General features: G+C 48.0%; 1 pseudogene; it reads right to left on the bottom strand.

Annotated features, from left to right (window-relative positions):
* On the bottom strand, window positions 1–25,188 carry LOC136531730 (uncharacterized; annotated as a pseudogene).
* Window positions 25,189–26,323: the final 1,135 nt, after the last annotated feature.

The raw sequence follows: 26,323 nt of genomic DNA, 5'->3' as shown, positions 1-26,323 counted from the left end.
CAACATATGGCAACTAATCTTGAATAAACATCAGCACGTTAACATTTGTCTTAAATCAATCTTAACAGGAAAAAGAGCCCTCTATTTGATGCCTCGCCCCTCTTCCAGCTCAACATCAGTGCAAAAGACACAACACTTTAAACAAAAAAAAAGTATATATGTTTCCCACCAGCTCTTGGAGATTAGCTTAGGTTATCTATAATTCTATGGTGTCTAAATCCTAAACCCTACAATGAATGGATCAACTAAACCCGTTTCTTATGTACAAGGAAAACAAAGTTGGGTGAGTGACTGGACAAAAGGTTAACCATGCACTGTAAGTCATTAAGTCTATATAGGCAGGCAACTATCAGCATTCTACTTTGTACATGCTTCCCCTGACTGGGCGAACAAAGAACTCACTAACTCCCTAGCCTTCCTTTTATCAACTCCCAAAAAACTTGAGTTGCATTAAGCTCTCCTCATGAACACTCCTGTTATCCGGAATGCTTTCACCGCCAAAATATTGTTGGGTCATTGCTATAAACTGCGCGATCCTGGATCTCCAAGATAGATACATGCCAATCAACAAGCCTTGCTTGAATGCATTTGCATAGCACAAGTCCTGTAGGGAATAGCCACCAGCTGGTTTCCTCCCTGCCAAGAGTTCCGAGGTAAAAGATATGGCAGGCCAACGGCAATACGGCATTCAGGTACAGGGAGGAAATAAACACTTACCCGCCAAAATTCCATGGCTGCATGCTTGGATGTTTTTTGTTTGATGACTTATAATGCAGAAATCCACATACAGAAGCCACAACCTGCGAGTGATAGAGCACTTGTAGGTAAAAACCATAAAACATGATTCCTATTTTTCTTTAGAAAAAAGGAATATAACATTCCACCTCCAACATTCACAAGTGAATGTGTGCAGCCAATTACAACAGATTTGTAGTACTTAGATTACACTCCACCAAACATGGTACAAAACACGGAACAAATAAAAGAGACTAAGTCCCTATCCTATTCCTTCTTCGATACACAACTTGCTCAAGAGCTTCAACCTCATTGCCTCCATCAAGCAACTGTATTCCTCTAGTGAAAACAGCAGCACTCAGAGCATCACATCGATGCTTGATAGGAAAGAACTCCATCAAATACTTCAACCTTCTCAACCGAGTTGTCCTCTCGCCACTGGCCAAAACCTATAACCTCCCTCAGACCTCCTAACACCGTCTAGCGGATCAAGAAACAAGTAAAGATACATTGCTGAAAGCCGTCGATGAAACAAGACGAGTACACACCTACAACAGGCTATCCCAAGCTACCAAGAGAGATAGGAAGACTACATCCTGTATAGAAACATAACAAAGGAGCAGTGGCAAAGCCAAACGGCAAGCATTGGAAGTGCCTAGCGACGCCTTCAGAAAGGTAACGATGTCAAAGACACCGACAATGCTAGCCAACAATGGAAAGGTTTTCACCAGCAATCACCAACCGGATGGGTAGAAGAGGTGCAAAGAGGATGCCTCCAAGGAGAATGTGGTGTCCTAAGACGTCGTGTCCGAGCTTTCGCCCTGATCTCACAGAACCCACCCACCCAGGTTGCCCATCCTAAGTCCAGATGCTAGTGACATGGGCTTTCCCTGCCACTACGCCCACCACGAGCGTCCTCGCTGCGTTCTCTGCACCAGTCAGGAGACCGCCGCCGACCACAACTAGGAGATGGAGATAGGGAGTGGAGAAATGACGGGAGGAGACAACAGTGCCGAGTGGCGTCCAGCGCTAGTGCCACCCCAGCAGAATCCATGACCTGGGCCACCGCCCTTGGGTCCACCAATGCAGACGGCACTGCAGGGGCTATGTCAGCCTCCCCTCCAGCCATCGTGCCCGCAGCACACCATTCACGGCCTGGAAACCACAGCAGCAACCCCCAAGCCAATCTACAAGGAACAGCACTGGAACCAGATCTGGCCACCACCGAGCCGATGGGCTGGAAGGCTGCCACCAAACTCCACTGTTGCCATGGTTGCCATCGAGCTTTATGGGAGGAAACAGATGGGAAGAGGGAAAGGGCCCCGTAGCCGCCGTCCTTGCGGCCGCACGGGCTTCCGGCCGCGTGCTCAAGCGACGGCAAGGCAGGCGGAGTAGGGGAGGGGTGGCCACTGAGGCGAGTACATAACATGATTCCTGTAGCTACAGTGAAGAAAGTCAGTAGTCACCCTTCCTGTGAAAACTGTATAGCATATGCATGCAAAGTACATAAAAACAGTATGCAAATGGGAAATCAGGAAAAGTTCAAAACAAAACCAGCCAGATCACACTTCAACCTGACAAACCACTGGGGAAAAAACAGCACTACTGAGTTTTACATGAGATAAATTTGTGGGTAGGAATAAGGTACTCAGCGTTCAGGCTCTATATTTTGCTTATGCAAGTATATGACGATGTTCATGCTAGAACTCCTAATGGCGATATGGAATCCCCAACAAATGCTCAAGCAGACAGCAATGATTAAACTCCCTATGATTCTGAACTTAGCAACCTAATGAGCTTGTTAGAGCAAAAGTCCAGGTATAGGCAAAGATGGATGAGTACTTACAACATTAACCAGTGATGTAATATTCCACAAGGCATAGACACGAGCAAGACCAGCTGACCGCCTCTGTCCATGACTAAAAAGAGCATTTATCCCAGCGGGAAATGGTGCCAGTATCCCAAGAGGAAGAATGAACAAGACTAACAAAACATCAACCATAGAATATGAATATAGTTGGAGGAAAGTAAGCAAGACTAAACTGAAATCTGCAAGAAGCAGTATTGAGATGACTAAGCCGACGAGGTCCTGCAGTTGAAAGCAAAAGAACCATGGTGAGTTCAAAATGCAGAAAATCCCGCTATGCACACACTGCAGCTATGTTACTATAGTTGTGAAAATGATAGTCACCTGATGTCCAACTGGTTTTGTATTGTGCAAGATAAGAGAGAGAGGGTAAAACAAATTTCTCCTGTCATTAAGCATCCTTAGATTGTCAACATTGAGAATGGTGCCAGTTATCCTTTTACGCAGAGCATCATTGGTCCTTGAGTGGCCCATTTGAGAGTCAGCATACATATTTTGGTTTCTGTTAGAGGAAGTGATTAGAGAGATATGACGATCAGAGGGGCAGAATACAAATGCCCAGGCAAGCAAGAAATGACTCACACTGAATGTTGATCGGTTTTAATTGTAGAGCCATCTTGAAGTACAGTGGTCACCGCTTCCCCCACAGCATGAAGAACAAGACCAAACTGACAGTAACCTAATGCTGTAGCTTGGAACCATGCAAGGTCAACACGCACACGGTACGTGTTCAATGCAGGATTTGCATGACTTTCAAGCCATTTGAACACAGGAAGAAATGATGTGCTTAGATTTCCATGACGAACCAAACGCAACTGAGCATTCAATCCAGCTACAAGACGATGCCATATTGATGATGGCACAACCTATAAAAGAGACTAATAAGGTGAGAGAATAATTGGTTTAATTCAGCAATTCAGTACAATCTGAAATGTTTCAAAATCAACCTGACTTATAAGAGTTGTGACCACTCTGTCACTATGAAGTGAAAATGGAGCCATATAACTTCCATCGCCTCCAAAGATCAGGGACATTGGAAACCTTTGTTGAAGCCGAGGGGGAAGATCAGTCCTTTTCTCATCCCCACCAAGGAAGAAATCTAGATAACCCAGCATTAAATCTGGAGTAGCAGCTACCTATCAATTTGAAAACAAGAAATCATCAATCCGTAATATGACGAGACAATCACATGTATAACAATTGGCAAGCCTAATGCAACCTATGCTTTCCAATATGACTAAAGTTGCAGGTAATGCGCAGCCACGTACGGTGATCTTGCATGTTCATGGATACTACTTACCGATTTTGCCCCAGATAATCCAAGCATGAAACTGAAAGATCAGAAAAGAGCTGCAAATAAAGCAGAAAACAAAAGATACATACCTTCAGCCCCTCATAAAGTGCACGCGAACGGCAGGACCGTAAGCATGAATGATCATATTCGGAACGAACAAATTCACGGAGTTTTTGTAATTTCTTTCTCCTACACCACTGTTGCCACGACCATGCCAGGGGATATGAAAGTATACATAGGATGCTATAAACTGAACCTTCCCACCACTGATAGGCTGCAAGAGCATTGATCTCATCAACAAATTTGTTAAATGCATCCTCATACCTGAAAAAGGAAAGAGCCAGGAGGACATTCAACGGCTAGGAAAATTTTGGATACAAGAAGAAATTAGTAAATAATGGAAATACAAACAACAAACAAAGTATGGGACTACATACACAATCTCTGAAATCTGCTCTGGCGGGGTGTGTGGGAGATGCCAAGGTTCACTGAAGGTGTTTGGGCCCATGAAATACATCCTGTGCACATGACAGTGAGATTCTTCTGCCCTGTTAGTCTCCAATACCTGCCACATTAGCAGAAATTTCAGTAACATTAGAAATAATCATACGACAGCTTATTAAGGGAATCAGCACAACAGAATGGATTTCACCTCGTTCAGTGATTCAATGAAGGGAAAAGAGTGATCAATTTGGGAGCTGTGCTGAGTTGGTGCTGGCCCAGGCAACTCATCAGTACCAACAAACTTCATCCGAGCAATACTCAAAACAAGAGCTAATAAAACGAGAAGGCCAGAAAGAAGCAGACCAAACAACCAATGGTCCACCAAACGTGTATATCAGCTCTTCAAGGGCAGTAAAACAGTGAGGCATGCGATATCTATCAGACACACATTTGTATGGGCATGGGGTTTCAGCAACACCTCCTGTCAAAAAACATAATGTTAAGTTTATAACATCAGGCGAACTGACAAACATTGCATAGTTAACAAAAACTTTCAGAAACAGAAAAAATCGAATGGACTTAAATAACCAAAAAGAAAACAGAAGTAACCCACATGAATGAACAAAAATATATATATATGTGTGACCCAGGCTAATGCCACTATATACTACTTCCGATTCCAAATATAGGTTGTTTTAGCCTTTTTCAACTTTTCTCCAAATGAAGGTCAATTTAGATCATGTGTGTCTTTTACCTTTTCTTCCTTCCTTGCCCTACTTATAATGCTACCATTCTCACAAATGAACAAGTCACCTTTCCAAATACATAATAAATGACGGGAACTAAAGTCATTTTATCCGCTTCCTTAATTCTTGTTGACAAGTCTAAAACGACCAACATTTGGATCGGAGGTAGTACATTCTAATATCACCTAAGAAAGGTGGACGACACCATTAAAACGTTTCTTTGTAGACACACCTATTAGACAAAGGAGTGCATAAAAAAATCCTGTCGGGAACAGACTCCAGAAGCATATTGTTCTGGTCTGCTAATGCATGGGCTTGATCTGCAGTTTAATTAATGTTTGTCACACAAGATGAGAACACAGCAAGAACTACCTCGGACGCTTATATATACAGCACGGCGAGGTAGCTCATTTGGAGGGCATGGTGAGCACATTGACTTAGATGATCCAGTAACATTCTTGTATGTTCCTGAAGGACATTCCTGCGTTCAGCCAAAGAAAGCATTGCAACATTGTAAGCACTGTACAAGTAGCAATAGCCAGTCAAACTAAAAACTAGAGGCATGCTTTAAGGTTTTTTCTAGGTTGATAAGTGTATGTTTATGTTTATGCCATGTGATTGTACAAATAGACCGTAAACTACAATAAAAAGGCCTTTTAGTCAACAAGACCATTTGGGGTAGAGATGAAACCCAACAAGAGTCACAAAGGAACAGTAAAAACAAAGAGAGATACTAATAATAACAATAACCTATTAAGCTACCAAATAGGTCGCTGCTAAACTGTGGCCATTCCAAAAGTTAGCTACTACATTAAATTGCGTCCTCAATACACAACAAAATTAAAACAGGTAACACATTATGTGATGTGGCCCAAAAGAGTTAAGGCAGCACATCTCATGTCTCACAAGTTACCTTGCAAAATGTTCCATAAAGACCTTTTGGGCAATCCTTTCCTGTGATGGTTCCATTCTCACCAGAGAAACCTTGCCCTTCACTGACTCCTCCTCTGTAGCAGAAACAAATGTGGTTAGCTCAGAGATTTAGCAATTTCCTACGCATTAACACCCCACCCCCACCCCAAAAGAATAAGGTTTGAAAGCACTCAATGCATATTGCATCATCCAACAACAAATACGATAAAAGTTCAGGTTCAAAAAGCTTGACCATTGGGAGAAGACATCTCCCTGGCTGTCTTAACGTAGAGGAGAACCAAATCCTGGAAGGTACTCACATGACCTACAAGCACCCCAGTTCAAGCCCGAGCAGGCAGCCTCTCAACTGGAGTCAATGAATGCAGAGACTCAAAAAGTTCATAGAACCCAAATGTCCAAAACAGAAATGATAAAAAGGCAAATACTAAAATGTGGAAGGGGTGAAAAAGGCAGTAACAGGAGAAAGCAACTGGTACTAACAAACCAAAGGTGACCGAAAGTTATGTTAAAAGTGAATAATACTAGCTCATGACCATATAAATATTGAAACCATACTAAAAGTGCCATACATATGAAAGACGCCAGTACTGTTCCAACCTGAATATTTCCATGTAGGATTAAAACTAAACAATCATGCAGACACGACGCACACCAAAAACAGGCCTTTAACATAATTCAAAACTTGTAAAACAAAAGGAGAAGAGCTAACAGCCTGACAAGAAGCATTAGAATTAAAACAAACCTTGCAAGTATTGTTCCTTTAACGGTTGCAAAAGGAATATAATCATCTCCAGTGGGAATATCGGACCAGTGGAAGTGAATCCGACCCCCTCCACCTCCACCACTGCCATTGCTTCCAACTCCCCCAACACTAGAAAGTACAGAGTCCTTCTTTAGGAGTAAAGTCCTCACAAAAAGAAGAATTGTACCACCAGAACCACCACCAGGTCCTCCAATTGTGGCATGAGATATCAAACCAGTAAAATTACCACCATTTGCCTCAATTGAGCCAGAAAGGGAGAGGTTTGGCAGAGATTGTTCGTAAGAACCCATCACTAAAAATTTGCACAAGGACAATGCTGTTAAAGAGGAACAATGACTGAACAGAGGGCAACATCGATACATATACAATATTTGATACCTATTATACCACCACCAGCAGTCGAAGATCCACTGACATTACCACTGCCACTGCCAAGTTCACATGGTAAATCAGCATGACCATATGCAGATCCACCCTCTGCATGACCACCATTATAAATGCCATCGCCCCCTTTACCACCATGCCCACCTCCACCACTAAGCCCACTGCTTAACATTTTTCCTTGCCCAATTCCACCTCGGCAACCTGCAAACAGAAGAAACTTAAAATTGTATAATAGCTAGCAAAAGTTGTGTCAATAATAAAGAAAAAGAATCTCCAAAAAACAGTACATGTATGCATTAAATTCCAATAAACCAACCAGTATGATTTCAAATACATGTGGTTGTTCAATCTGGATTATTTATTCATTATACCGTTTCAAATAAAATATATATTTTTCACTATACCCCTCATGGCCAACTGATAGAGAAATACCCCTCACGGCCAACTGATAGAGAATTAAGCCAGCTTGTCTCAAATCAGACAACCGCAAATCAAGGTTAGTTATTTGGAGTCAATTTCATACTGCCCTAGCCCTAATGAGTAGTGTTTGGGAGTTCACTCTTGTTGTGGTCATTTTCTGTTTCTTGTCAAGGGTGCGCACGTAACTGTTTCTTCTCAAGGGTTATCTGCGTGTTCGAGAAAAAAAAAAGAAAGAAAATTCACAAACCTAACAAATTCATGCCTAGCATGACAAATTTAGCGAATACGCCAGACTGGCCATGAATGAGGAATAGTAGTCATGAAGTAGTAGTTTTGTGAGAAGCCAACTCAAAATAGAGGTGGCCTGGTGTATTTGGATTTGGAAAATGGACACAAACTGTCTTAGGTCTGTGACTATTAGCCCAAAATATTGGTAGTTTTGTTGACATTTACTATAGTTCGCAAATATATAGTTATCAAAAGCTTGGACGTGTCTTTGTCCAGCGGAAAAAAAAAAACTGAGAATTGAATGCTTTGAATCCATGGAATGAGAGAGAAAAGCATGAACTAAGCTATTTGTATGCACCACCACCACCAAGGGCCACAAAAAAGATTATTTAAATTATGTATAACAGTATAAGAAAGGTAGATTAGTAATAGTAGCAAAATAAGAACAATATTTATGGTATTGCTGCCAAATATCCTTATATCCTTAATTTTTTACACTAAACATTTGGAACATTCTATAAGATATATTTTTGAAAGGCAGCCTATTATAAGATATATTTGTTGCTACAACATTATCGTCCCAGAGCAAAACAATAAACAGGTCATGATTATCAGTTGCAAGAGATTTTTTTTTAACAGAGCAATGGTGTAAGGTAGCTATCATGGAAGATCTACTACATATATATATATTTTTTTACTTTGGGAATACATACATTAACTCCGCCTATGTTGTCTCAACATAGCAAGTCTCAAGCCCTGGTAAAGGATGAGGGTTGTGATAGGCGTGGCGAGCCAACGTTAAATCTAGCCATTCTAATGGAGATGAAACCCGAAAGAAAACCGTTGGGACGTAACCCTCTTAGCGACGCGCCATATCGGAACCTGGGTATGGTGTTAAATGGGCAAGGGCCGGGTCAGCACCCCCTTGGTGGCGCGCCGTGTCGCGATCTGGGCATGGTGTCAAGTGGGCAAGGATCGGGTCATCGCTTCCTTAGTGGCGCGCTACATCGGCGCCCGGATGTAGTGAAAAATGAGCAAAGGTCTTAACATCTAAGTCGACGGGTGCGAAGGGTAAGGAAGCTAGTCGAACCAACTAGGATCTGTTTAGGTATTTGAAATGTAGGGTCGCTTACAGGTAAGTTAAGAGAATTAGTTGATACCGTGACTAGGAGGCTGTTAGTCGCTGAATTCTCACTCTTGGCAGTAGGAGAATTCTTACTCTCATCGAGAGAGGATGACACTAGGAGTTGGGGCAATTTTCTTGTCTATTTCTCACACAAGCTCACACAAATGCCATACCCACCCAAGGGGTTGGGGTTACATATTTATAGGCTGCTAGCCAGCCAAGCATATGCCAAGATGCTAGTTTAAGATGCTAGTCTAAGATGCTAATATGCTGTCCTAGCTAAGATGCTGTCCTCTAGTCTAAGATGCTGTCCTCTAAGATGCTGTCCTCTAGTCTAAGATGCTGTCCTAAAAACAGAAAAACAGCCACAAGGACCATGACCATGTGAGCATCATAGCCCCACAAAGACCAGCTACACATGAGACTTATCCATCATTCTCCCCCTAAGTCTTGTGCGTCGTCTTGTGGGAGAGTTGAACCATCCCGGTCCTGGAGCAGAGCTCAAGGAACTTGATCCTCCCAAGGGGCTTGGTGAGCAGGTCCGCAAGCTGGTCCTTGGTGTTGATGTAGCTCGCCTTGATGCTCCCTTCCTCCAAACAGCCTCTGATGAAGTGGTACCTCACCCGGATGTGCTTGCTGCGTTCGTGGAACACGGGGTTCTTTGCCAGGGCCAGAGCGGACTTGCTGTCCACCCTGAGCTCCACCGCTCTAGTGTCTCTGCCGAGGAGATCACCAAGCAGTCGAGCGAGCCAGAGCGCCTGAGTCGAAGCGGTGGAGGCCGCTATGTACTCGGCCTCGCAGCTGGACAGGGCCACCACCTGCTGCTTGACCGACTGCCAGCTAACGAGGCACTTGCCGAGGAAGAAGAGGATCCCGCTCGTGCTCTTGCTGGTGTCGATGTCGCCGGCGTGGTCGCTGTCGCTGTACCCGACGAAGTGTGCCGCCCCAGGGCACCTCGGGTAGTAGAGGCCGTGGTCGAGAGTCCCCGCAACGTAGCGGATGATCCTCTTCACAGCCTGCTGGTGCTCCGTCGTCGGTCGCTGCATGAACCGACTAACGTAGCCGACGGAGAATGCCAAGTCCGGCCGTGTGTGGGCGAGGTAGCGAAGGCTCCCCACAAGACGCCGGTACTGCGTAGCGTCCACCTCCTCCGTCGTGCTGTCGCGGCTCAGCTTCAGCCTCTCCTCCATCGGAGTGAGAGCTGGGTTGCAGTCGGTGAGCCCAGCTAGCTCAACGACGCGCTTGGCGTAGGCGGTCTGTCGAAGCGTGATCCCAGAGTCATCCTGGTGTACCTCGATTCCCAGGTAGAAGGAGAGAGGCCCCAGGTCACTCATCTGGAAGGTGGCCTTCATCTCTTCCTTGAATGCCGCCACCTCCGCATCCTTGGTGCCGGTGATCACCAAGTCGTCGACGTAGACACCCACCAGCAGGGCATTACCTCCATTGCCCCGTCGGTAGATGGCCGCCTCGTGCGGGCTTTGCTCGAAGCCCATCCCCTTTAGCGTGGAATCCAGCTTGGCATTCCACGCCCTCGGTGCCTGCCGTAAGCCATAGAGGGCCTTGCGCAGGCGGAGCACCTTGCCCTCCTTGCCGGCGATCGCAAATCCCGGCGGCTGGTGCACGTAGACCTCCTCCTTCAAGTCGCCGTTAAGGAACGCCGACTTGACGTCCATGTGATGAACACGCCAGCCCTCCTGGGCAGCTAGCGCAAGGAGGAGTCGCACGGACTCCATCCGTGCCACGGGAGCAAAGGCGTCGTCGAAGTCGACCCCCTCCTGCTGCACGAAACCTCGTGCCACCAAGCGAGCCTTGTGCTTGACGATGGCACCGGCTTCATCCCTCTTCAGCTTGTACACCCACTTAAGGGTGATCGCGCGATGACCACGAGGAAGGGCAGCAAGCTCCCAGGTGCGGTTCTTCTCAACCGCATCCATCTCCAACTGCATCGCGGCGCGCCATGCCGCGTGTCTCTCGGCCTCTGCGAACGACCGAGGCTCGCTGTCGTCACACGCAAGGTGCAACTGCGCCTCCAGGTCCTCCAGGTCGTGAGGCACCAGTCCCGGCACCGGCTGGTCGCCGAGAAGGTTCTCCACCGTACGGTACCGCAACGGCTCACCGTCGTGGTACGCGTCGACGCGCTCCTCGTCGTGAGAGAGCGGAGTAGCGAGCTCAACCGGGCCGTGCTCGACACGAGCTGGTGGTGGAGTAGACGTGCCCGGAGTGGTGCCTGTCGGTGCTGGAGTGCGTGGCGTTGCCGGCTGTGGTGGAGCCGGCGAAGAGCTCATCGCAGCCGAGGTCCTGGCTGGAGAGCGTGGTGCTGTCGGAGTAGCAGGTGCCGGGGTCGGTGGAGGCTCGGAGACTGGGGTAGACGCGCTTGCCGAAGAAGAACTGCCTACTCCCCCAGTTCCCTCGAAGTGGACGTACTCGACAGTGAAGTCGTCGTACGTCGGAGCTGAGCCGTCGTCCACTGCCTTGTCCCACGCCCATCCTCGCCCTTCGTCGAACACAACGTCGCGCGCCGTGCGCACACGCTGTGTCTTCGGGTCGAGGATGCGGTAGGCCTTCGAGCCCTCCGCGTAGCCGATGAACACTCCCGGAGTGCTCCTGTCGTCGAGCTTGCTGATGTGGCCAAGCTCCTTGGCGAATGCGAGGCAGCCGAAGACCCGCAAGTGGGAGACCGCCGGCTTGCGCCCATGCCAAGCCTCGTACGGCGTCCTGCCGTCGAGCGCCTTGGTAGGCGAGCGGTTGAGGATGTAGACGGCCGTCACCACCGCCTCTCCCCAGAAGATAGCCGGCATCCCCCTCTGCTTGAGGAGGGCCCGAGCCATCCCCACAACCGTCTGGTTGCGCCGCTCGACGACGCCGTTCTGCTGCGGGCTGTACGGCGCGGAGTAGTGGCGCTGAATGCCCTCGTCAGCGCAGTACGACGCGAATTCAGCCGCCGTGAATTCGCCGCCGTTGTCGGTGCGCAGCACGCGCAGCTTGCGGCCGCACTCCGCCTCCGCAGCAGCCTGCGCGCGTCTGATGGCGTCCGCAGCCTCTCCCTTGCTGCCGAGGACCATCACCCACATGTAGCGGGAGAGGTCGTCGACGAGCAGCAGGAAGTAGCGTCGTCCTCCCGGTGTGGCCGGTGTCACCGGGCCACACAAGTCCCCGTGCACGAGCTCGAGCCTCTCCTTGGCTCGAAAGCTCGCCCGCTGGGGAAAGGGGAGTCGCCTCTGCTTCGTCAACACGCAGACGTCGCAGAGCTGCTCCACATGGTCGAGGCACGGCAGGCCTCGCACCATCTCCGTGGCACTGAGCCGCTTCAGGGCCTCAAAGTGAAGGTGCCCGAAACGCTCGTGCCACTGCCACGCCTCGTCGTCCCGACGAGCAGCGAGACAGAGGGGTTGTGCCACCTGCACGTTAAGGACGTAGAGTCGATTTGCGCTTCTGGATACCTTGGCAAGAAGGCGACGGCGACGATCCCAAATCCTCATGACTCCGTCCTCAACCACCACGCGCGAACCGTTCTCATCCAGCTGTCCCAAGCTGATGATGGAGTTCCTCAACGCGGGGATGTAGTAGACTCCGGTGAGCAGCCTGTGCTCACCAGACACGGCGGTGAAGATGATGGAGCCGACGCCCTTGATCTCCACGCCAGAGGCATCCCCAAACTTGACGGAGCCTCGGACGCTAGAGTCAAGCTCGGTGAAGAACTCCCGTCGACCGGTCATGTGATGGGTGGCGCCGGTGTCGAGGCACCACCCGTCAGTCTTGTCGTTGCCGGAGCTGTCGCCGAGGAGGGCGTGTGCTTTTGGCTCGTCAAGGTGGAGGAGAGCCGCTGCGGCCGGTGCCGCTGGAGGTAGCTCGATGCTGGCATGTGCCATGAACAGAGCCGGCTCCTCCTCCGCCTGTGCGACGTGGGCCTGGCCGCGTCGTGGCTGTCGACAGTCCTTGGCCCAATGGCCAAGCTGGCCGCAGTTGCGGCAGGTGTCGTCTCGTGCCGGCTTGTGCCTGCCGGCGGCGCCGCCCTGGGCGCCTCCGCGGACATCACCCTCGGCACGTCCTCGCGCCCCGGCCTGGGCGTCTCTGCGCGCCTTGCGCGGCTTGCCACGCTTGCGGCCGCCTGTCGCGGAAGAAGGCTCCCCCTTCCTCCGGTCACCCTGGCTGGCAAGCCACTGCTCCCGAGTGAGAAGGAGCTTCCCGCCAGTGGTGATGGGCCCCGAGAGGGACTGTGGCTCATCACTATCGACGACCTTGAGGCGACCTATCGCCTCCTCGATCGACATCGTGGAGAGATCCAGCAGCGACTCGATCGAGCGAGCCATCTGCTTGTACTTCTCGGGGACGCAGCGGAAGAGCTTTTCGACAGCTCTCTCCTCACCGTAGGTGTCGTCGCCGAACTGCACCATCTTCTGCAACAGAGTGTTGAGACGGAGAGCAAAGTCATCAACGTCCTCACCTGGCTTGAAGGCCAGGTTCTCCCACTCCTTGCGAAGTGCCTGCAGTGTGGACTTACAGGCGCGGTCGCTGCCGATGCGTGCCGCAGCGATGGCGTCCCAAGCCTCCTTGGCAGTCCGCTTGCTGGTAAGCGAGAACTGCATCTCGGGCGGGACTGCAGCGATGAGAGCATCCAGCGCCCGTCGATCTAGGTCGTAGTCGACGTCGCCGTACCGGACTGCCTCCCACATGTGCCGCACCTGGAGCTTTACCCTCATCACCGCAGCCCACTCGACGTAGTTGGTCTTGGTGAGGGTAGGCCACCCACCGCCGGGACCGACGTCCCTGACAACAGCCTGGAGCCCGTGGTAACCACGGTACCGATCCGGGGAGAGAGTCATGCTGCCTGTGAAGGCCGCGCTCTCCATCGACCCGTCGGTACCGATCCGGGGAGAGAGAGCCACGCTGCCTGTGAAGGCCGCGCTCTCCATTGACCCGTCCGCCACCGTTGCCGTGCGCGCCTCCTCCAGGAGCGCCACCGGCGCGTCCGCGCCTGTCTGGGCTGCCGCCGCGCTCGTGGGCGTGCGCGGCTGCCCCAGGAGCGCCACCGCCGTGCGCGCCTCCTCCAGGAGCGCCGCCAGCGCGTCCGCGCCTGTCTGGGCTGCCGCCACGCTCGTGGACGTGCGCGGCTGTCCACTGCGCCGCCCGCGCTCGCGCTGCCTCCCTCTCTAGCAGCTCGAGGTCCGCGTCGGCGGTGTCGTCAGCGGAAATGGAGCTGCCGATGCTGCCGCGCAGAGCCTCGACCTCCGCCGCCGCCGCACGCGCTGCATTCGCCGCCGCCGCTGCTTCCGCCTCCGCTCTGGCTGCTGCCAGCTCCGCCGCTGCTAGCCTCGACGCCCTTGCCGCCGCCGCAGCGGTCTCTGCCGCCGCTCGCTCGCGTTCCTCTGCCGCGGCAAGTTCGGCCTCCTGCCGACGCTGCGTGCTCGAGGCGACCGAGCGCTGAGACTGCTCTGCGGACATGACGCGCTACCGGGGGGCTGCTGCATGGGGAGAGGGCTGCTTCAGACGAGCTGGGAGAGGAGTGAACAGGAGCGGCCGGAGGAGCTGCTGCTGCCAACAACTGGGGCTGTTGTGGGGCTGGGAGAGAAGATGAGCAAGAGATGCTCAGGCTACAGGATAATACGGCTCTGATACCAGTTGTTAGTCGCTGAATTCTCACTCTTGGCAGTAGGAGAATTCTTACTCTCATCGAGAGAGGATGACACTAGGAGTTGGAGCAATTTTCTTGTCTATTTCTCACACAAGCTCACACAAATGCCATACCCACCCAAGGGGTTGGGGTTACATATTTATAGGCTGCTAGCCAGCCAAGCATATGCCAAGATGCTAGTTTAAGATGCTAGTCTAAGATGCTAATATGCTGTCCTAGCTAAGATGCTGTCCTCTAAGATGCTGTCCTCTAGTCTAAGATGCTGTCCTAAAAACAGAAAAACAGCCACAAGGACCATGACCATGTGAGCATCATAGCCCCACAAAGACCAGCTACACATGAGACTTATCCATCAGAGGCGTGTAAATATATTATGCGTTCAAGAGACTAAATGGAAGGGTCAAAAGGCGAAGGAGGTGGACAATATAGGTTTCAAGTTTTGGTACACAGGGACAGTCGCGAATAGAAATGGAGTAGGAGTTTTGATTGATAAGAGCCTCAAGAATGGTGTGGTGGGAGTGAGAAAGCAAGGAGATAGGATTATCTTAGTCAAGCTTGTCGTTAGTGATATGTCTTGAATGTAATTAGTGCGTATGCCCCCCAAGTAGGCCTCGACGAGAGTGCTAAGAGACAGTTCTAGGAAGACTTAGATGGCCTGATTAGAGCTGTACCTAGTAGTGAGAAGCTTTTTATAGGAGATCTTAATGGGCATGTAGGTACTACAAGCGTAGGTTTCGAGGCAGTTTATGGAGGTTTTGCGTATGGTAGTAGGAAACAGGAGGGAGAGGAAGTTCTGGACTTCGCGGTAGCTTTTGACCTGATGATAACCAACACTTTCTTTAGAAAGAGAGAATCTCATCTAGTGACCTTCAGTAGCGGACAACACTCTAGCCAGATTGACTTTGTCCTCGCAAGAAGAAAGAACAAACGAGCATGCTTGGGTTGCAAGGTGATATCAGGGGAGTATGTTGTTTCTCAACATAAGCTTTTGGTGGCAGACTTTCGTTTTCAGGTGCGTGCCCATAGGGATAAACAAGCTAAGATTGAAAGAACAAGGTGGTGAAAACTAAAAGGGAAGACGTCAGAGGTATTCAGGGAAAGAGTAATCAAAGAGGACTCTTGGAAGGAAGAAGAGGACATAAACATGTGGGAGAAGATGTCATCCAACATTCGGAAGGTGGCATCAGAGGTGTGTGGAGTAACCAAAGGAAGTGGAGGCGAGGCTAAAGATACTTGGTGGTAAAACGAGGAAGTCCAAAGGGCTAGTAAGGAGAAGAAAGAATGCTATAGACGCTTGTACCATGACAAGAGTGTGGACAGCATAGAGAAGTACAAGGTGACAAAGAAGACTGCAAAGCGAGCTGTAAGTGTGGCAAAGAGTAGAGCGTACGAGGATCTTTACCAACATTTGAGTACGAAGGAATGAGAGAAAAACATTTATAGGATGACTAGGGTTCATGAGAGAGACAAGGGACTTCAACCAAGTTAAGTGCATTAAGGATGAAACGGAGCATCTCTTGGTGAAGGAGGATGAGATCCGACATCGATGGCAAGAGTATTTTGACAAATTGTTCAATGGTGAGAATACGGACACAACCTTTCAGTTGAATGACTCTTTTGATGACACCAATAGGCGCTTTGTGCGGAGAATCCAAGAATATGAGGTCAGAGAGGCGTTGAAAATGATGAAAGGAGGTAAGGCGATGGGACCGGATGGTATCTCAATCGAGGTGTGGATATGCCTCGGGGACATATCTATAGTATGGCTAACCAAGCTGGTCAACCATATTTTTCGATCGAACAAGATGCCTGACGAGTAAAGGAAAAGTATATTGGTACCGACAACAACAACAACAAAGCCTTTAAGTCCCAAACTTAAAGCTATGAGAGAGAGTTATCGAACATCGCTTGAGAGCAATAACGTGGGTCTCTATGAACCAATTTGGTTTCATACCCGGAAGATCAACCATGAAAGCCATTTTCTTAATAAGACAAGTTATGGAGCGGTATAGAGAGAAGAAGGATCTACACATGATTTTTATTGACTTGGAGAAGGCTTATGATAAAATACCAAGGAATGTTGTGTGGTGGGTTTTGGACAAACATAAAGTCCCAACGAAATACGTCAGGCTCATTAAGGACATGTACAACAATTTTGTGACTAGTGTTCGAACAAGTGATGGAGACATGGATGACTTCCCGATTAGGATAGGACTACATCAACGGTCAGCTTTGAGCCCTTATCTGTTTGCCTTAGTGATGGATGAGGTCACAAGAGACATACAAGGGGACATCCCTTCGTGTATGCTTTTCGCGGACGATGTAGTGCTAGTTGATGAAAGCCGGACAAGATTGAATCAGAAACTGGAGTTATGGCGGGAGACTTTGGAGTCCAAAGGTTTTAGACTCAGTAGAACTAAAACTAAGTATATGAGATGTGATTTCGGCACTACTACTCAGGAGGAGGAAGCTAGTTTGGATGGTCAAGTAATGTCTAGGAAGGATACCTTTCGATATTTATGATCAATGCTACAGAGAGATAGGGATATTGATGAAGATGTTAGCCATAGAATCAAAGCAGTGTGGATGAAGTGGCGCCAAGCATCTGGTGTCCTATGTGACAAAATGGTACCACAGAAGCTAAAAGGCAAATTTTATAGGACGGCGATTAGACCTGCTATGTTGTATGGTGCAGAATGTTAGCCTACGAAAAGACGACATGTTCAACAGATAAGTGTCGCGGAAATGCGTATGTTGCGTTGGATTTGCGGTCATACAAGAAGGGATCGAGTTCGGAACGATGATATACGTGATAGATTATGGGTAGCACCAATTGAAGAAAAGCTTGCCCAACACCGGTTGAGATGGTTTGGACATGTCCAACGAAGACCTCCAGAGGCACCGGTGCGTAGTGGAATCCTAAGCCAGGATAGTAACGTGAAAAGAGGCAGAGGAAGATCGAAGTTGACTTGGGTAGAAGTAATAAAAGGAGACTTGAAAGGATGGAATATACCCAAAGACTTAGCCTTAGATAGGAGTGCTTGGAAAACAACTATTCACGTGCCTGAACCTTGATTGCTTCTGCTGGGTTTCAACTCTAGCCTACCCCAACTTGTTTGGGACTTAGCTTTGATGTTGTTGATGGGAATACATACATTAAGGAGTCACTTCCCCCTTCCCATTAGAGCCCTTCCCTATTCCTAGTGTCGCTATGTATTTTCCCCATGGAGTTACCTTTCAATGCAGTCACTACTCACAGCAATATAATCAGCAATAGTATCACCAAACTCTTTAAAGCTACAAGATTAGCGAAAACAGACACATTAACAAAAAGAAAAGGGAAATTTGTCTAGGTGGCACTATATTTCCGAGATTTTGTATGTACGACACAGAATTTTTTTTCAAATGTGACTGTAGACTCTGTCGTTTATCCCATTTTAATACCATTTAATCGGCCATTTATCCCGTTTAAATGGCCGCTCCCCCCCCCCCCCCCCCCCCCCGGTACAATTCAATATAAGTGTTATTCATAGCAATAAATTTGTATGAATGAAAATCTTTAAAACCTTACAAGACTACAAAAAACGAACACATTAACAATGAGATCAGTGGAAATATTACAGTGCATTGCTGTAAATTTTGGATCATGCATACTTTGATACAAATTTATGAAGTATTAACCAAATAATCAATGTTCCATTCAGTAAACTGAAAGCAATACAAGCAAAAAAAAAGGACAGTTTCGTACAACCTTAAGAATTTTAAGATATTTTATTGGTCTGAGGTTTAAAAGGCCAGCCAATGTAGTTACTCAAAGTGCCTAATCTAATTAGATATAGCATAACAAAGTTCAAAGAGAATAGATATGCATCCTCCAATTCAAGGCCCGTAGTTCAGCAGTACAGACTCAAAAGTCAAAACTAAAATAAGTAAGCAGACTGTGATACCCTGACCAAGTAACTGAAATCTGATAATGGGACTATTCCAAAACTTGTCTATAACAGAACTGCCATGTGGCTTGTGGCATTCTGCATAGTCAGTGGCCACAAAACATGATAGTAAACTTTCTTCTTTCCTCGTCTTACTTTCCTTTTTGTATGTGCTCTCCTCCCTCTTTTGGGTTATTTAAATTTATCTTATTGCTGTGAGGACCTCCCTCACAGTTCTTCCGTAAAAAGAAATGATCATACCTAGTCCAGTAGCACTTATGGTCCCAGAAGTCTGCACAGTGACACTTCTCGCTCTGTTAAAATTAATGACAGTTCCTTGCACAAGGCCAGAAATATCAATATCTTCAACGCGGCATATCTGCATTACAAAAGCCACCATGGGTTACAAGTAAAACTAAAAGGTAATCAAGGTAATAATATACAGAGCAAAATGTACCAGAAAATTGAAACTTATTGCATGGTGGTGCCATCTAAGTCCCTAAACCCCCTGTTTGGCAGAGCTTCAGCTCCAACAATTATTGAAGCTGGACTAGCTCCAAGAATCCATGGAGCTTTAGCCGGGGAGCATCGAGGGTGTTTGGGCAAACCATGTTTGTTTTCATTTTACATGAAAAAACAGAGATTTGAATCACTCTATTTTTTAGCAAACAAACTCATGATGTTATGTGAAGCTGAGAGCGCTGTCAAATTAGGCTTTAAAATGTATATTTGAGTCCCTAAACTTGTTAATGAAGCACTCAAGGTCAAAGTCTTCCTAATCAACATGAACTTGCCTGTCAAGTTTAGAGACCTAGACTGACATCATGGGACAAGTTTAAGCACTGCAAATGCATTTTATTTTAAAAGAAATAGATAGAATATCACAACATGAGGAAATTTACTAACTTAGGAGAATTAATAGTACACCTGTAAAGTAAAAGACAATGAAGAGTTCAAGTTGCAATCCTCAGGTGGATGAAAGATTTCCATAGGGGCAACTCTCATCTTCACAGTTCAGTTTTGGGGCCCTGGTGTTGCCACAAAATCTCATTAATCATTCACCAATGAGAAAAACAATAAAAAGAGAGTATTTAACACAAAATCTGAAGGTGATAAGTTACATCTCGTCACGACTTCCATTTATAAAGTGGGCCCCTTAGAACAGCTCCAGGTCCAACCTGAAAGAAAAGAATTACTTATTAATTACTATAATGTTCTTCGAATGGCTAAAAATATCACAGTCTAACTGCGACAATGAAATATTGAACTGGACCAGTCAAAGACCTATGACAACATATTTCCCATATTATGGCTATACTAGCACACAGCCTCCAAGGAAAGCAAGAAATAGAATTTTGATTGCTTCAGTTATGGAAAGCAACATGATCATCTCAAGAGGCTTTTAAACTTTGAACCATCTAAATTCAGCATCTTAACTTAGATAAGTAAATAGCAGAGCAAAGAATAAAAACAAAACAGCCAAATCCTGTAAAAAAATGCCAACGAGTGATCGAGTTCCAAATAACAGGACTAATTTTATTTGAGAATTTAAGATATAAAAGATTGTCCAACCTGTCCACAACCAATAGGAATGTGCTAAGAAAGGCACAACAGGCATGCAATACGATACAGATAGAATAATTTCAGATAGATTGTGGACAAACAAAACAGAAAAGCATTTTGATGTACCAATATGTTGTAAAACAGTGATAAAATAAGGCGCTGTGCCTCTATTGTATCTCCTTGACCAGATAAATTTAGAACTCCTTGACCATGAATCCCTAGATTAGCATTAGAATGTATCACAGACTGCTTCCTGAAAAAGCATGTGAAAAAAAATATCATGTAGAGTAAAGGCGGACAGAAAAAGGATGTAGCATGCGTTACAGTTGTCTACAGTACCTTCAGAACTATCAAATTGCTACCTTCTAATAATGAAGTTCCCACAGCCTAATTCTCGGCCACCATCAATAGTCATTCTTGAGTTCCACATAAGGAGCATCTTTACCGACATTCGTAAAGCACCAAAGACCTGAATTTGATTGAAAAAATGGAGTGGTATCCATACAACATACAAAATGTTATATAGCCAAAAGTGCAGAAAATGACAGGAAATCAAAAGCAAAAAAGAACCTTGATTGTGGAATCACTCATAAGAAGTTCCTCAGCCAGCAGCTCAAATTCTGAATATGGATAATGTGTCAGGCCAAAAGTTAGAGTAGAACCAGCTAAAAGAATCTGTCCTTGAGCCTGAAAATAGGAAGCATTTAAGAAAATGACAGTAGAAGGGAGGAAACTTTTAGTGAAATAAACTAAAAATCTACAGATTCAGAATTAATTTCAGACTACTTATACCACACTAACAACTGGTAGTACTCTATCGATCTCAAAAGAAAGCAAGCACACCAGCTGGCAATGACAATGTGCATTATCTACCTGTTATATATGCAGCACTAACTCATGCAGATGTACTCCCTAGTCCCTCCAGCCACAAAAAGTGACCCTTTGGAGAGCATGCAGTCAAAAGTTCGACCTACAATATCTTAACACCCCATTTGGATGTTGGCATTCAGCAAGGAATTGAGTAATTGGAATCGTATATCTTCAATACCACGGTTTTGGATGTTTTGGAATTGGATCTTGGAATTTGACTCCCAATTCCAAACGGTATTCTCGGTACACAAAACAAGCAGCCACCAATACGGACCTGTGAGGCTTGGTTTTGGGTAGAATCGTTGAGTGGCGGCTTCTTGCGCGCGAAGGCGGCAGGCGCGGGACCGGCAGCTTCTCCCGCTCTCGCTCCAGCACTGGTTCCTTCTCCCGCCCCGGCAGCTCGTGCCCCGTCTCCGCGCACCGCCACCAGCCCACCACCGGTGTCCTCCCAGGTTGGTTCCCCCAGAAGGAAGGCGAGCGCCTCCCCTCCGCCCTCACTGCCGAGCAGGGCGGGGTCGCCGTTGCGCGCCGCGGGTGGAGGACCGACGCGTGGAGGGGTCGGGGTCGCCATGCGCATGCAACGGGTGGGGATCACCAGGCGCGCAGAACAGGGACGGGGTCACCAGGAGCGGAACAGGGCAGGGTTGCTGGTGCATGGAGCGGGCGGGGTCGCCGGGGCGTGGAAGAGCAGGGGCGTGGAGGGCCTCGCCGGCCAAGGGGAAGAAGAGGGACGGATGTGGGTTCTGATTTCCAAGGAACAATTTACATACACCCAAACGCGTGGAAACGGAACCACAGTCGAATACCATTCCAGCGTCTCATTGATTTGGAAACTCAATTCCGTTGACCCAATTCCATTGCCAACATCCAAACGGAGCCTAATATGTATTTAGATCTGTCAAATGAAAATGGTATATAACTATATCTTATAGATTTTGTAAGTCTCACAAAAGACTCTCAAAATATCATTCTTTTCTTTTGTTCTAAACATATATTTTAGTAGAAAACAATGATCAGAGTTATGGGTTTTGGGGGGATAATGTGCATGCCTAGCATGCCATTTTTTTGTGATTTGTGACTGGAGGGTCTATGTATGGCTATGGCCTAAAATGTTAACAGAAAGTACAGACAAGCCCCAGAATAACAGCACTCCCCCTATCTATGTAAGAAAGACACAAAGAGAAACAAAGCTAACACCTTCCTGAAAAAAATATTTTGTGACTTTTCTGTGAGTTCATCTCCAGAAAACAAAACAAGTGCAATGCTTGAAACAAAATTGTATGGCTACACTATCAATAAAGAATTCAGCCACAGACCTGAATACGGCTCCAGCGTAAGGGAAGAGAAACTTTGGCACGATTTCTGATAAAAACATTTGTCCAGAGTGGCTCATATGGGGGATCTAGAAAAACTGTATCAGTTTGTGTGCTCAAGTTATTGTTGCTAACAGTAATACTCTTAGGTACTGCTTCATAAAGTGTTCCAGCTGCTCCAGCATTGTCTGAGCATCCTGAACTCTTCCCCCCTGTACACGAACAACAACAAAGCCTATTAGTCCCAAAAAAAAAACTTGGTATTGGCTACTGATGAAACCCAACAAGAGCCACCAAAAAGGAGGATAAGAAAAGTAAAAGGGTGTTATTGGTAACCATAATAACAGTAATAGTAGATCACGAAAAAAGGGAAAAATTAAACACTCAAATTATTAGGTCAAGAAGCTTGAACAGACCCTGTACTGTCCATCAACCAGCTACTATAGGTATACCGGACTACAGTTGTTACCTCCATCGTTGCAACATTGTATATAGAATAATAGATCGGAAGTAAGAATGTATGAGGTAAGGAGAGCAGTAGCAGATAAATGGGTCAATAACTTCACTACAATGAACTAAACACAGGTAACCCATTTGAAAAATATGCAGTCACTGACGCAAAAGAAAACCAAGTAAATTACCATGAACAAAAATTTGTGCATTATCATGCCTACTGAAAACATCGATGGAAACACGTCCTCCACCTCCACCAGCTAAACCATTGCCTCCACAAGCACTTATTTTGCCACCTCCTCGCCTGGTTCAAATAAGGTATCAGAAAGGGAGTGACTGAATATGTACAATCTTTAGGAAATGAATTTAACCAAAAATAGATTCCTTGTCAAGATACACAGGTGAACCGCATATCATTTTAATAATAAGAACCAGAAAAGAAGTCTACATCAGAACGTAGAAACATTCAGGCTATGGAAGGACATGAGTTTCAAATGTCAAACTGCAAGGGAAGAAATGTCGAAAAAAAGGATTGCAACAACACATAATTCTCCATCCATCATAAACTGACTCAAATTATCATTCTACCCCTTCTATTTCAACCAGAAAGGCAATTTTGTTGCTATACCAGACCTGATACAGAGATACAAATGTATTGGGCCTCTACTTACTATCAACAATGTACTAGAAGATTAGGTTGTCAGCAGACTAGCTCACTGTTCTCTAGTGTATCAATTGTTTCATTCATGTCAAGCTACCTCTGATTTCCTAAAAAGTACTTAGGGTTAACATCAACTTAGTCACTGACCATGTTACATTGCCAAATAATTACTCAAAAAAAGGTGCGACTACCTTCAGCACACCAAACAATTCAACTGATGGGAGTACAGTGGCTATTATTTATATGATGATGACAAACAAATGGTGGTCATGTCTTGATTCAGCACTACTTGTATAGCACCCATTGCCATGCATTGTTTTGAGTGCATGCTGAGTTTAAATCTGAGCTCAAGTTTATGAATTATCAGCATTATAAAATCAGTCTAACTGTGCCACTAGAAAAAACACAATGTGAGATTGTTTATTTTCACTACGAAAACATGATATTCCATATGCTACTTATGTTTATCAATGAAGTACTGTAAGCAGAACATAAACTTCAAATCTTTACCATCCAAAAACCTCAAGCAAGTTCCTTTATGTATTTGTACTAAATGACCACACTGCAAACGATATGTTATACAGCTTTACACAAACTGTCTCTGCTTGAAATCCCGATTGAGCCCAGAAAGGACAGAACCTAGTATAGCTCTCTTCATTTTTCATTGCAATGACATTTCATTCTTCCATCAAATCAACTAGCTCAAATGTCTAGTTAACAGCTCAAAACGGAATAGGAACTAGTAGTAGGAAGTAATAAGAAGTGAGAAATGTGCCATGAAACCAATGCAATATATACCCACATTGTGGAAGCCTTCAGATAGATGCTCCCCCCAGAGCCACCCCCACCCTTGGTGCCACCGTCTCCACCATCAGCAAGAACTGTTCCATTCATCACAATCTCGTCAGCGAATAACCACACGACACCGCCACCCCCACCACCATAGTCCTTCTCGACGGTAGTGGATCCCCCTTTGCTCCCATAGTTATTTGGAGTCTTCAGTGCAGACCAAGCGTAGGAATCACCGCCCCATGAGTCCTCCTGCGCCTGCCCCTTCTTAACAAGCAGCTGGCGCCACGGCCGCCATGTCCACCGCCATCCCCATACGTCCCGGTGGGTACACCACTGGTCTGGTCGGGCGGGTCACCGCCGAGCGCGGTGGTGTCGATAGCTGCGTCGTCGCCGAGCGTGATGTTGGCCGCTGCGAGGGAGACCCACCCGGCCACGACGCGGGCCCTGTTCCCGAGTAGGAGATCACCGGAGAGGTTGGCAGAGACGACGCACCCGGGCCGCTCGCAGGTGACCGCGACGCCGTCGAGGATTACGAGGCTGCCGCTGCCGCTGATGAACACCCCGCCTCCCAGCTTCACCGACTCATGGACCACGCACTGGGTGTCAAGGTCTCCCACGCCGCGGAGGTCCCCGGCGCAGGTCGCCGCCGGGGCCGCCGGCGGTGGCGGCAGCGCGGGGGGCGGGGGCGGCGTGTAGTCGTGGAACGTAAGGATCGAGTATTCGTCCGCGCCGGGGGGCTCCCCCCGATCGAAACCTCCTAGACTAGGGCCTGGGGCCCCCGATGCGACGGCGAGGAGGGCAAGGAGGAGGAGAAGGAAGCCAGTGGCGGGGGAAGGGAATGTGGAAGGCCATGGGGTGGGAAGCATCAGAGCTCCAGCGCCGCGGGTTTGTGATAAGGACAAGGCAGGGATTAGTGCGGCGGCGGCGGCTGATCGCCGGCGACGGCGAGGTGGGAGGTCGGGGCTCGGGTTTGGTGATGGTTCGGCCTCCGCTCCGCTGGGGCTTGTTTGCTTTCCACTCTTCTCTTCCGTTAGCGAATTGGGGATGGCAGCGGGGGCCGTCGGTTTTGCTTTAAGATTCGAGATAGTAGGTGGGCCTTTGTTCGGTGGGGGGTGGGGCCACCGGGGCAGAGAGACATGCGCACGATGAGGGCGGCGTTTCGATTTATGGAAATGGAAGCTGGAGACTGTGTTTACGGAGGCTTTTTCCTCGGTACGGTTATAAAAGTTCGTATTTATACATAAGTCTCTATATATACAATTAAAAAGTTTATAGACTAATTGTTCACTGGCAGACGAAACAATCCGCGCGGTCCCTGCGTTGCCCGCCCGCTTCCACCGCGATGCGTCAGCACCATAGAAAAGGAAACAACAATCCCTCTCACGATCTCCTCCTCAGTGACACCGCCTCCTCTGCCTCGAGGTGCGACGACGCCGCCTCCACCTCCTCGCGGTTCATCGGCCCAACGGCAGCAAGGACCCATCGATACCGGCACGGCTCTAACTCACGACACGGAGCGACGGCGGCGAGCCGCGGCAGCTGCCAGCATCCGGAGAACGCCAGCGCCGTTTGCTCCGTGAGGCCACCTTCCCAGCATAGCGGCGTCACGGCGGCAGAGGCGGCGCGGCATCCCGACGGCAGAGGCAGCAAGGGCAAGGCGTCGTGGCTCTTTCTCACGTCTCTGACCGACGGGCGCGGGCGTGGCCAGCAAGTGCAAGGCGGCACGGGCGATGTGCCGCGTACGGCGCGGCGGCACGGGCACAGCTCCTCCACCAGCAGCACTCGGCCCCCTTCCCCGACCATAGGAACTCGGTCACCTCACCACGGCAGCGGCGCGTGGCACAGTGAGGGCAAGCGGAGCGGTAAGGCACTTCCTCACGAATCCGTCCAACGGGCGCGGGCGGCGCGGGCAGCATGGTTGTAGCTCCTCTACTTGCGGCGCTCGGCCCTCTTCCCCGGCCAGCGGCGCTCGGCCCTATCCACTAGTCGGCTGGCGGCAGCGCACGACGAGCTACAGGGCACCGCCGCCAACCTTCTCTTCAGTTCGGATCTCGACCAGGTGAGTCACCTTCTTCTGGGAACTGGGATCCCCTCACCCTTCTCCTGCTTTACAAGTTATTGGAGCTGCACGATGGTTGACCTGCTGCGGCACTGCCACAAGATGGCAAGC

The sequence above is a fragment of the Miscanthus floridulus genome, unplaced genomic scaffold (genome assembly GCF_019320115.1).
Source record: "Miscanthus floridulus cultivar M001 unplaced genomic scaffold, ASM1932011v1 fs_428_1_2, whole genome shotgun sequence".
In the NCBI taxonomy this organism is placed as follows: Eukaryota; Viridiplantae; Streptophyta; class Magnoliopsida; order Poales; family Poaceae; genus Miscanthus; species Miscanthus floridulus.
The sequence above is the reverse complement of the archived record's forward strand: the minus strand, read 5'-3'. Positions and strand labels throughout refer to the sequence as shown.